The sequence below is a fragment of the Hemitrygon akajei genome, chromosome 27, assembly GCF_048418815.1.
Source record: "Hemitrygon akajei chromosome 27, sHemAka1.3, whole genome shotgun sequence".
Classification (NCBI taxonomy): domain Eukaryota; kingdom Metazoa; phylum Chordata; class Chondrichthyes; order Myliobatiformes; family Dasyatidae; genus Hemitrygon; species Hemitrygon akajei.
In genome coordinates, this window is record NC_133150.1 from 26,645,434 (window position 1) to 26,658,354 (window position 12,921).

General features: G+C 38.6%; 1 protein-coding gene across 3 annotated transcripts in view; it reads right to left on the bottom strand.

Moving 5' to 3' along the window:
- Positions 1-12,921, bottom strand: part of LOC140717195 (semaphorin-3D-like) — a 94,180-nt gene that overhangs the window by 43,339 nt on the left and 37,920 nt on the right. The window lies entirely within an intron of this gene.

Sequence of the window (12,921 nt, forward strand, 5' to 3'; positions counted from 1 at the left end):
ATTGAATAGGAATGATTATTTTTACAGAAATAGGTCTTTTATAGGTATTCCTAACTGGAAGACTAACATAATTTCATTTGCATTAATTTTATAATGTTTTCTTATGTATATGCACAGTTTTCAATGAAGGCAATTTGTGGAATCATCTGTTTATTCTCTGCCTCTGATCATCTTGAAACAAGTGTACACTCTTCAGAACCCCAGAGGGTCCAGTATAACTGTGGTGAGAAAATAAACAGTTCATTTTATAAGATACATCTTGTGATGTTTTTCTGATTCATTGAGGTATGGAGAGAAATGGAAATGCAAGTCAGCACTGGCCCTCTGCACACAGGAAACTTATTAAATAGCATTGCCTAAGGTTCGGGATTATAAAGTACAGGTTGAGAACCCCTTATCCAAAATGCTTGGGGTCAGAAGTGTTTTGGATACTGGGCTTTTTGGATTTTGGATAGCTTGGGATCTCCATAATTTCCAACGCAGAATTTATGTGTGACCGGTAAGCAGTCTTCGTCTTACACTTGTTCGTCAAACACATGTACTTCACAACAGTAATTATTACACACTATTAATATAATGAATATATAATGCGTGCTGGGTAACAAAATCAGCACACCAGCATCGGGATAATACCTGAATCAGCTGTTGAACAACAACAACCAATGGCAGGCTTTCAGTCTCCACCTAAAATGCCGTGCTTTGATTAAAACATTACAGCACACTGTATTTGTATTTTACGTTTTTTTAAGGTTTTATAAGCTATAAAAACAATCAGTATTGTAGACTTGTTCTGGTGCTAGATTTTCATGATCAGCAGACCCTTTAAAAATTTAATGCCATGGCTTTTCTTAAATCTCTTTAACCAGCCTGCTGTATATTCACAATTACCTTCAATTTTCAGCTTGTTGTGATAGATCTTTGCTTGTTTCATGGTCAGTGTACTGCTAATCAGTGTATGTTCACTCCAACACTGACGACACATGATTGAAATCTTTATTTCTTGCTTTGTGCAGTATTTTGCTACTTTTCACTGAATTCTGTTTATTAAATATGTGAGGGCACATCTCAGAACTGTCTGTGGAGTGCGCAGAGGCCTGCACATCAGCTGGGAACCTTTCCAGCGTCTTCAGGAATTTTCCATTTGTGACATCACATCAGCGCTCAAAATAATTTCAGATTTTGGGTGCTTCCGGATTTTGGAATTTTGGATAATGGGTACTCAACTGTATAAGAGGATATTCGAGAATAACAAAGAAAAAAGGGGTGCCACAGTAGCATACTGTGCGATGCTATTACAGCTCAGGGCTTCAGAGATTGGAGTTCAATTCCGACATAATCTGTACATCTTCCTCATAGAACATGTGGGTTTTCTCTGGATGCTCCAGTTTCCTCCTACCTTCCAAATTTGTTCCAGTTGGTAGGGTAATGGTCATTGTGAATTGTCCCTTGATAAGGCTAGGGTTGAATGGGAGGGTTGCTAGGGCAACATGGCTTGAAGGACCAGATGGGCCTACTCCGCACTCTATCTCTAACTAAAATCCATAGGTTTTCTTTTCATGATTTATTTGGACTTTGTAAAGGTGGGATTACAGAGGGAAAGCAAACCTGCTATATTTGGTGTTGATGCAGGTTATAGCTTTAACAAATCTTGAATCTTATGCTGAGTAGTGGACATGATTTATAGATTTGAAACATGATCTGTTTTACTTTTCCACCAAATCCCCCTGGTTGTTTGGGAGCAGCACAACATTTGTTGAACATTTTCCTCAACTGACCTTTCAACTGAAATCATGAAAAGGAATTTCAACGCGAACAAAAATCATTAGTGCTCAGAGGAAATATTTGTGAGCTTATTTACCCAACCAATTCTTCAACGCATTGCCTCTTTGTGTTGTCCCAAAGGGGGAAGTGTTTGTCAGGCTTACTAACACTAAATAGTGAGTTTATTGTCCCAAACCATTCCTTATAATATACTGGCAATACAGTTTTAACAACAACACTTCCATCAAACACTGGAGTTGAAGTATTCTGTTGAAGGATTAATGAAATCTGAGAAACTGTTGATGAATACTTGTCAGTTACAGAATAAAAGGCGGGTCGATATACTGACATAGAAATGAACATTGAAAACTGTACTTATAGGTTAACAATGTAGATAGCTATTGCGACTCATATCGCATAAGTAAACAAAGCAAATGTAGATAATCAAATATACTCAAAGCTCTGTTGGCATTAATATTGGATGATGATGGTGGGGAGTCACCTTAAAATAGACTGGGAGAACAAAATGAGGGAAAATGGTCAATGTGGCTGCTTTAATCATTTTTTCAACTCCTGTGGTGAGAGATTGGGTTATCATCTGCAGGAGGCTGGTAGGGAGAATGAAGCATGAATATAAAGAGAAGAGTGCCTTATACAGGTAGGGTACCCCTTATCCCAAATGCCCAGGGTCAGAAGTGTTTCTGATTTTGGATTTTTTTCTGAGATCCTCTGTGTCTTTGAGTAAAAGTGGCAAAGAGTTTGCATAAGTAAGAGAGACATGCTAGTATCTGCTTTGTGATGTTGATTGAGGGATGAATACTAGATAGATTTATAATTGCTAGAGGGACAATACTGCAGATAAAGAATGACACAAAGCTTGAGTGAAATGGAACCGAGCTGAACTAAATAAGCCTGGACTCTTCAATCTTTTATTTTATATTCTGCGGTTTTTTGCTAATTTTTGATCTTCTTTGCCATTTGCGCGTTTCGTTTCTTTTTGTGTGTTGAGGGAGTTCGATGCTTTTCTTTGAACGGGTTTCTTTGTTTCGTGGCTGACTGCGGGAAGATGAATCTCAGGGTTCTATACTGCACACATACTTTGATAATAAATGCACTTTGAATATCTTTAAGATACCAGTCTTCTTCAAATTGTACTGGGGATAAAAAGCATGAAACTTACTGGACAGGATTAACTTGATCATTTATCAGATTTTACTTGTCATCTTTCAATGTCTTTTCTGAAGTACTGCTGTTACACAATTTCAATAACAACTCTTCCGTCAGACACTTGAGCTGAAGTATTTTGGTGAAAGATCAAGAAACCCCAGCAACCTTTGATGAATTTTGCTAAATTCTTGGGATCACATTAAAAAAAATAGCAGCTCACTATGCTGAAGTAGAATTGAACACTGGCCATAGCTAATTTAACAACCCAATTTCAATCTGATTCTGTCAGTTTCCTACTGGGTTATAATGGAGATTTAAACTTTAAAAAATCGTGCACTGGTGAAGTGCCCTGGGGAGATCTAAGGACATAAAAGCAAAGTGTAAGAAATTCCTTTTTGTTTTCTGTCTCAGATGAGAGAAAGAGAAAAAAATATGCAGACTGTGTTTTGGGACATTCAGGTTAAAAGGTGTTTTAATGCATGTTTTGGCTGGGGTGTAATGCCAATAGACACTTTTTCCCCCATATCTATTTTGTCATTTACTTGGCAGGACATCTTTCTCTGTACAGATGTTTGAAAAATAAACGGCCAAACAGATTAAGTACTTGGACAGACATGATCAAGTGTGCTCATTTGGAGCCTACGGGAATGGTTGTGCCTTCAACAATATAATCCTCAATATGTATGTCATCAAATGAATTAAAAATCTGTTGTAGGCCACTCGGTCCCTCAAGTTTGTTCCACCATTTAATAAGATCATGTTTGACATGACTGCGATTTCAACTTTGCACTTCCTCCTCATCCAGTAATTTTTGTAACCTGGTCCCAACATATCGGTGGAGCTATAAGATAAGCAAGACAGCGATTATATTTCATTAGAAGTTTGGGAAGATCTGGTTCAACACCAATTACACTCAAAAGCTTCTAGAGATTTACCATGGAGAGCATTCTGACAGGCTGCATCGCCGTCTGGTATTGGGGTTGGAGGAGCTACTGCATGAATCAAAAGAAGCCATCGAAGGTTGTAAGATTAGTCGGCTCCATTAGGGTGTATCCAAGGCATCTTCAAGGAGCGGTGCCTCAGAAAGGCGCGTGCATTATTAAGGACACCCATCACCCAGGACCTGCCCCCTTCTTCTCATTGTTACCATCAGGTAGCGAGGTACAGAAGCCTGAAAGCACACACTCAGTGATTCAGGAACAGTTTCTTCCGCTCTTTCTAAATGGACATTAAACCCATGAACATTACCTCACTTTTTAAATTATATCTGTTTTTGCACTACTATTTTTAGTATGTATTTGATATATATATACTTAATGTAACTCATTTGTTTTTTTCCCTATATTTATCATGCATATTGCAATGCACTGCCGCTGCTAAGTTAACAAATTTCACGACATATGCCAGCGATATTAGACCTGATTCTGATTATGAAAACTCATACAGATTTTTTAAATGCATACCATACGCTGGAATAAATTGCATGGAAGCATCAAACATAAGATGGAGTCAGCGGACTGCGCAGACCATTATAGAAAATCGTTCAAGGATTACTAACCTTGAGCAACAAGTGCAGTTGGCAAATGGGACAGCATTGTCTACAAGTTCCTCTCTCAATGACTCATGCACCCAATTTTAGATATACATTACTGTTCTTCTGATGCATCAGGGTCAAAATCCTAGAATTCCCAGCTTAACAGCATTGTGGAAACCGATTTATCAAAGACAAAGTGCGGAAGTTCAGGAAGATGACTCAGTGCACCTTATCAAGGATAACAAGCAGTAAGCAATAGATGCTAGCTGTGCATATTTAAAAGTAATTTTTTTTTTAAAATGGCTTGTGGGATCGTGGAAAACCTCAAAGGTTATCTAACAAACTCCACCCTGAATTAATGTCTGGCATTCAAGAAGTTTCGTCGACATATTAATCTTAAAGAAATATTTGGTTTAGAAAATCGTTCTAGGAAGCTTGAGCATTGACCTGTTATTGTTCATCATATAAACATTAAAGGATTAGCATTCCAACAGTGGGTGAATTCTCTTGCAGAGCTGCAAAAGCTTTTATATTTTTCTACTTCAGACCTAGCGAATATTTGTAGTTCTGCTGCCAAACTGAAACAGGAATGGAATTGTGGGAAATCCAATTAAACCAATAAATGAAATTCCAATAATTTTACAGATCTAATCAGTCTTTATTGGGCTTTTATTTTCTTTATACTTGGTGGTGTCATGAAAAAATTCAGTATTTATTGACTTCCCTGATTTCCCTTAAATGAAGTGCTTTCCAAGGCTAGTTCAGACAAGTTGAAAGTAACACACAGAAAATGCTGGAGGTTCTCAGCTAATCTGAGGAGGGGAATAACCAGTCGACATTTCAGGCCAAGATGCTTCTTCAGTACGGGAAAGGAAGGGGGAGGAAGTTGGAATAAGAAGGTGGAGGGAGGGAAAGGAGTACAAGTCAGCATGTGATAGGTGAAAACAGATGAGGGGGAAGGAAGGTGCGTGGGGAGTACGAGGACAAGAGTAAGAAGCTGGAAGGTGACAGGTCGATGAGAAATAAAAGTAATACTTCACTGTAGTGGGTCTGAAGCCAGATATTGCTCATTGCAGGGTCAATTTCCCAAAAGCACAACAGCAAATCAAACAGGTTTTTAATAACACAACAGTAGCCCGATGGCCATGATGTTGAATTGTTTGCTGATTTAGTAAAATGAATTTAAATTCCCCATCTAACAGGACTTGAACTCAAGTCACCAGATCATTAGCCTGTGTTTCTGGATCACTTAAGCAGCAAACACTATCACTCATATATCATACATGCTGTTCACTCTATCTGCTACAATGTGAATTGTATTATAGTTGTATGAGGAATTATTATGGATTACCAGAGTCAGTCTGTCAAATTCTACAAATATATCAAACCAAGATTAAATTCGTATGGCAATAAAAAAAGGTGTCAGTTATGGTTTACATTGCAATTAGCATATTGCTTGTTAACCATTACCAGGTGTGAATACAACTATTCTCACTATGGGGGTCAAAGATGGAGCCGCAGTCTGGAGGTTGTGTTGCTGGTAACGCTCTTTCATGTGAACTGGGAGCAAGGGTGGTTCTATTAAAATCAAAGGGCTTACCTCCTGTATGTACAAAAACATATATAACTATATTGTATATATTCCCTATGAAATAAAAATGTGTGTGTAACCACTTCAACTTTGGTTCAGTTAGCAAGTGCATAACCTTTGTAGAAATGAACCACACAGATGAGAAAATTAACTGGTTCAGTCCCTTAACTGTGTTTGGTTAATTGATCTCAGCTGCAGGGGTGCTATAATTGGCAAATTCTTCTGAGTTGGTGGGGGTGGGACACCAAGGGAGAAAAATCAGACAGTGCTTCAATTTTTAATTTCTGCTGGGAAGTGAGCCCACATGTGAATCAGATGGGGAAAATCAAACTGTTTTTGGCAGGAGATTTAGTAACCAGGGGGGCGAAGATTCAAGAAAATTTGCAGAATAACAAAATGGAAGTTAAGAAACCACTTTTGACATTTGACGTTGATTGCTTAAGAGCAGTGGAGACAGGTTCTATAGTAACTTACAGTTGGTAATTGGATAATTCAAATAAAGAGACACCGAACCAGACTCTTCAATATCTGTCTGATCCAGAGTGCTGTTTCTGACCTGATATCCTCTTCACCATCTTTGCACCTTGCTGTCTCAACCTATCTTGTAGCAGGAAGCTTGTCAATCCTTTTGTTATCTTTAACTGTGAGCACTATTGTTCTCCTATCATTTACTCTCTGCAAACCTGACCTCATCCCAATCTACTATTCGTACAATAAGCCCTGTCCACCTATCGACCTTGTGCTCTCTGTCCTCCTAGTTCGATCACATTTCGGGGTCAAGGAATCATAGAGCACCACAGCGTAGAAAAAGGCCTTTCAGCCCATCTAGTCTGTGCCAAACTATTTTTCTGCCTAATCCCATCAACCTACACCTAGACCACACCCTCCATACCCCTCTCATCCATGTACTTATCCAAACTTCTCTTAAGTGTTGAAATTGAATCCACATCCACCACTTCTGCGGGAAGCTCTTTCCACACTCTCATTACCCGAGTGAAGAAGTTCCCCCACAAGTTCATGATTACTGCCCTTGATTTCTATAACTCCATAGACTTGAATCTTCAAAGTAAAGAACGACCTACACATTCTTCCAAGCAGAATTTATCATTTCACACGTACTGCATTTGTGTTGAGCATTATTTGTACATTGAGTAAGATTATGAACGTTATGCTTTGCTGTTTGTTGCAGTCTTCCTCAGTATTATGCAAAATTATGACAGGAAATCCAAAGCTTGTTAAAAGGAGCAAGTTAAATGTGAGGAGGGCAGAGGAAGAGAGGCTAAGCGATACAGAGCCGGATATCTGGCGACTGGGGTTAGCGAGTTGAGGCATGACCCACTAAGGTAGGGTGAAGAAAATGATGAAGGTGCAAAAGGAGTGTCGAAATCTGAGGATTAAAAGCCTAAAGTTGTGGAGGAATAAGATCTTGTGAAAAGAATGGAAAGTATTTTAAGTTGTACAGAATTATGAGGTGTACAGATAGCGTAAATGCAAGCAGGTTTTTTCCCCTACTTAGGTTGGGTGAGACTGGAACTAGAGACTATCGGTTAAGGGTAAAAGGTGAAATATTACAGGGAAGATTCCAGCATGGATTTGCAGTGGCTGATTGGCAAGAAGGCAAAGAGTGGGAATAAAGGGAGCCTTTCCTGGTTACTAGTGGTGGTCCAGAGGGGTCTGTGTTGGGACCGATTCTTTTTACGTTATATGTCAGTGATGGAATGGTAATGGTAATTACCATAATAATGGTAATGGAAATGGTGGATTTTTGCAAAGTTTGCAGACAATAAGAAGATAGGTGGAGGGGCAGGTAGTTTTGCTGAAGTAGACTGACTACAGAAGGACTTTTAACAGATTAAGAGAATGGGCAAAAAAAATGGCAGATGGAATACAGAGTCAGGAAGTGCAAGGTACAAGAAATGAAAGAGCTGACTGTTTTCTAAATGGAGAGAAAATACAAAAACACTGAGGCACAAAGGGACTTGGGAGTCCTTGAGCAGGATTCCCTAAAGGTTAATTTGCTAGTTGAATCTGTTGTGAGGAAGGCAAATGCAACGTTAGCATTCATTTCAAGAGGACTAGAATAGAAAAGAAAGGATGTAATGCTGAGACTTTATAAAACACCAATGAGGACTCAAATAGAGTATTGTGAGCAGATTTGGGCCCCTTATCTTCGAAAGGATGTGCTGAAACTAGAGAGGGTTCAAAGAAGGTACACAAAAATGATTCTAGAGTTGTATGGCTTGTTGTATGAAGAGTATTGATGGCTCTGGGCCTGTATTTGCTGGAATTCAGAGGAATGAGAGGTGACCTGATTGAAACCTATTGAATAGTGAAAGGCCTTGATAGGGTGGATATGGAGAGAATGTTTCCTATTATGGATGAGTCTAAGACCAGAGGACACAGACTTGGAATTGAAGGATATCCTTTTAGAACGAAGATGAGGAGGAATGTCTTCAGCTAGAGAGCGGTGGATCTGTGGAATTCTTTGCCACAGGCAGCTATGGAGGTCAAGTCTTTATGTATATTTAAGGCAGAGGCTGATAGATTCTTGATTGGTCAGGGCATGAAGGGATACGGGGACAAGGCAAGAGTCTGGGGCTGAGAGGAAAATTGGATCTGCCATAATGAAATGACAGAGCAGATTCGATGGGCCAAATGGTCTAATTCTGCTCCATCCTATGGTCTAAAACTTTAAGGAGTTTGCACGTTCACTTCATGACCATGTGGGTTTCCTTTTGGTGCTCCAGCTTCCTCACTCAGTCCAAAGATGTATCGGTTGGCAGGTTAATTGGTCATTGTAAATTATCTCATAATTAGGCTAGTGTTAAATTGGGGATTGCAGGGCGATGGGGCTCGAAGTGCCAAAAGGGCCTATTTCACACTGTATCTCAATAAATAAATAATAAAACACAGATTCATCACAGGTTAAGCAGTAAAAAAAAACCATGCCAGACACTAAGGTTTAGTTCCAGATGAATGGAACTGAAAATAAGTGAATTTAAGTTAAACTTGAACTGAAACTGTTTTGTTTACAGTGTGTACAGGTATGACAACCATATTATTAATGAACATAATGCAGAGGGATAAACTAATATAGATCACCATAGAAAGCATTCTGTCTGGATACATAAAGGTATGGTAACTGTTCTTCATATGGATGCAAGAAACTGCAGAGAGTTGTGGACCAGTCTTTCCTTTGTGGACTCAGTCTATATATACTTTTCACTACCTCAGTAAAGGAGCCAGCCTAATCAAAGACCTCACTCACCCTGGAAATTTTCTGTTCCCTCCTCTACTATTGAGCAGAAAATGCAAAAACCTGAAAGCAGCTACCACCAAGCTTATGGACAGCTTCTATCTTATAGTTATCAGACTTTTGAACAATCCTTGAATACATTAAAGTGGGCTCTTGACCTCACCATCTCCTCATTGTGATCTTGCACTTTATCGCTAACTTGCACTGCACTTTTTCATAGCTTTGACACTTTATTCTGTATTAATATTGCTTTACCTTATTCTAGCTGAATGCTGTGTATAATGACTTGATCTGTACAAAAAGTATTGCAAAACAAGATTTCGCTGTACCTTGGCACACACAACAACAATAAAACCAAGTCAATACCAAAAGGTTTGGATAGAGTGGGTTTGGAGATAAGATTGTTACATGGGGAACAGGATATTAGAGATCACGGGTTAAGAAAGTCACCAAGAAATCCCAAAAGGGAATTCAGAAGAAACTTTTACACCTGAAGGGGCCTGAGTTGTAGAACTTGCTGTAACATTGCTGATGGTTGAAAGGAGCAACATAGACACAGTTAAGAAGAAGGTGAACAAAGACATGAATGACAGGGGAGTTGCGGGATGTACTGGCTGATTCAGATTCAGACAGTCAGGAGGCACGAATAGAACATAATCATTATTGTGCCTGGGATGTATGGAGTGCTCCTGTGCAGAATATCTTATGTCATCCCTCTGCAATCCTGTGTTAAATTTTGTTTGACACCTGATAAATAGCTTGGAAATACAGATAGGAAAATCTTTGCTGTTTCTCATCTTGGAGTGGGAGAAATTAGATAAAATAGTCAATGTGGTGAAGTGTGGCAAAAAGCCTTCTGTTAAGCTGCACTCTTCCTCAAAGTAATTTGAACACTGAATTATTACAATTCTTCCTTCAACTACCTCCGGACACTAAGAAGTGCAATTCATTCCCTGAGCTTCGTTGTCTCTCAGTTCCTCTTCTGTCATTTAGGATTTTCTATAGATACAGCTCATTGACACAGCATTTGATCACATGTCCTAATACGTTTGTGTGACTTGTTGTCAGATTTTGTTTGATTATTGCTCCTGGGAAGCTCCCTGAGGCATTTTACAACATTAATGGCACGATATAAAAGGAGACCACTGATTGTTGTAAATCAGTGACAAAAAGCAGGCTTGGTTGTGATATCCACCCTCTTCACACACAATTAAATAACCAGCTGACAAAATGTCCAGGTTACACATGAAGAATGGGCCACTTGAGTGAGATGGTAGGTGCAGAATGATAGCGAATCTATTCACTTAGTTAAGTTATTTCCATTACTGGCAGGAAACTGTTAGGTTCAAGGAGCAAGGTGACAATCCATCAATATGCTGGCCAAAAACTCATTAACTGCAGCAGCACGCAGTGGGACGAGAGTCCAAAAACGCAACACAGAAATCTATTCTCACTTTAGAACTGGAACGTGGAGATCTGCAAGCAGAAATCTGCTGCCCAGTTCCAATGAGTCCACCACCATGCCATCAGCAGAAGTTTCACAGATTTCTTTATCCCTTTGCTTCCAGAATTAATAAAGCTCAAACCCACGGACAGAAGGTTTCAATTATTTGTTTCTTTCCCGTGAGGAATTTCCTTCCCATTTTAGCCACATGCTTCCTTGAAGTCCATCTGGATCCAAGGAGATCTATGCATGTCAAGATGTACAATTACCCAGCTTTATTTAAAATGGAAATCGTATGCTTTGACTCACCAAGGTTTATCAGGCTTGTAGTGCTTACAGTCCTATTTTAAATGCCTTCAACTAACTTTTCCTGGCTAACTCTTATTGATAAAATGAAAGAAGTGAATTTCACCATTAAATAATGTAGGCAAAGAACTGCTTTACAAATAATGTTACAAACATTCAGAGTTTAATATAGGGGAATCACCTAAAGGAATTTCTATATCATATACTATCCCTTAAACCAGGGGTTCCCAACCTGGGGTCCACAGACCCTCAATTAATGGTTGAGGTCCATGGTATAAAAAAAGGTTGGTAAACCCTGCCTTAAACAAAAATCAATGGAAAAGACAGCGGAATTGTATTTCTGTCTTGTATGCATGCAAACTATGTCCAAAATTTAGTCTGCTATGAAAAGTGGTTCATTTTCCTGTACATTTCCAGTCAAATTCATTTGATTAATACCAAATGCAAGACCTTTCATGATCCAGAATAATCAGGCATCATTTTAAAAAGAAATTATCTGCTTCACAAAATATAATCAGAATCACATCTAATATTACTGACATTTGTCTTGAAATTTGTTGTTTTGCAGCAGCAGTACAGTGCAATACATAAAAAACACTACACATTGCAATAATAAATATGTGTAAACAAATTAAATTAAATTAAATAGTGCAAAAAGATTATGTGAAATTTTAAGAGAGGTAAGTTTTCATTACTTAAGCATGTTAACTCACTGTCAATCCACCATCCAAATTTAATTTACTGAAGATGACATTTTAAAGATATGCTGAATTATTTTCTGGTCACTTTGGGATACATTGATAAATGGACCTAAAATGAAGTCCTTCGAAGCCTATCAAAGGACAGTAGGTATACAATTCAGACATTCCAGCTCAATTCTGAAGCTTCTTTGAGGGTCTGTAAGGGTACACAATTAGCAGAAACATCCAACATTCACCCTGAGCCCAAGGTGCTTTTGTGATTAAAACCTACTTCCAGCAGAAAACTAGTTAGCAGAAATGGTGGCAATTTGAGCAAATATCACTGAATGGAACTTGTGTTCAAAATTTTACTGATTTTTGTGCTGATTACACAAACTGGGGGAAAATCACTAAAATAAATGGTGCAATTGAGCAGGAACTTGAAACCAGTTTGATATTGCTATTAGGATAAAAGGTATGCTATGAGAGTATAAGAAAACATAATAACTTATCAGATAGCTCAATGGGGAATTCATAGTGATTCAGAAGAAGTATGTTAGAAACGTTAACATCCCCCTTGTGCATTTTTTTAAATTCTGAGTGTTACAAAACAATTATTTTAATGCTCTGCAATAATTAATGACATAGCTTTACAGGGAAACACAGTTCATATGTGAGGTGAAAAGATTAAACAAGGTTCAACTGTGGTCATCGTATATGACTAATTAGAGCCACGTGTTGTCCTGCCCTTATGGCAAATGTATGATAAATTACCTTCAGCTGATATTTAGCATTGGGACTTCGTTCTGTAATGTAGCATTCAGTCTGTTAGACACTCCACTGCAAGTGGCTGAATATTATGCTGTCTCAGAGGTTGAGAAGATATGAAAAGATACAAGCAGATGTCTGTGGACCTGTAGATGGAAATAATCTAAAGTGTCCATTATCATGATGTAAGAGGTCAGTTTTGATTAAATTAGTTTAGCTTTATTTGTAACATGTGCATCGAAACATTGAAACATACAGTGAACTGCATTGTTTTAATTCAACAACCACCACAGTCCAAAGATTATACTGAGGGCAGCCTGTGAATGTTGCCATGCTTCCAGTACCAACGCAGCATGCCCACAGCTGCCTAACTCCAGCCATACTTCTTTGCAATGTGGAAGGACACTGGATCAC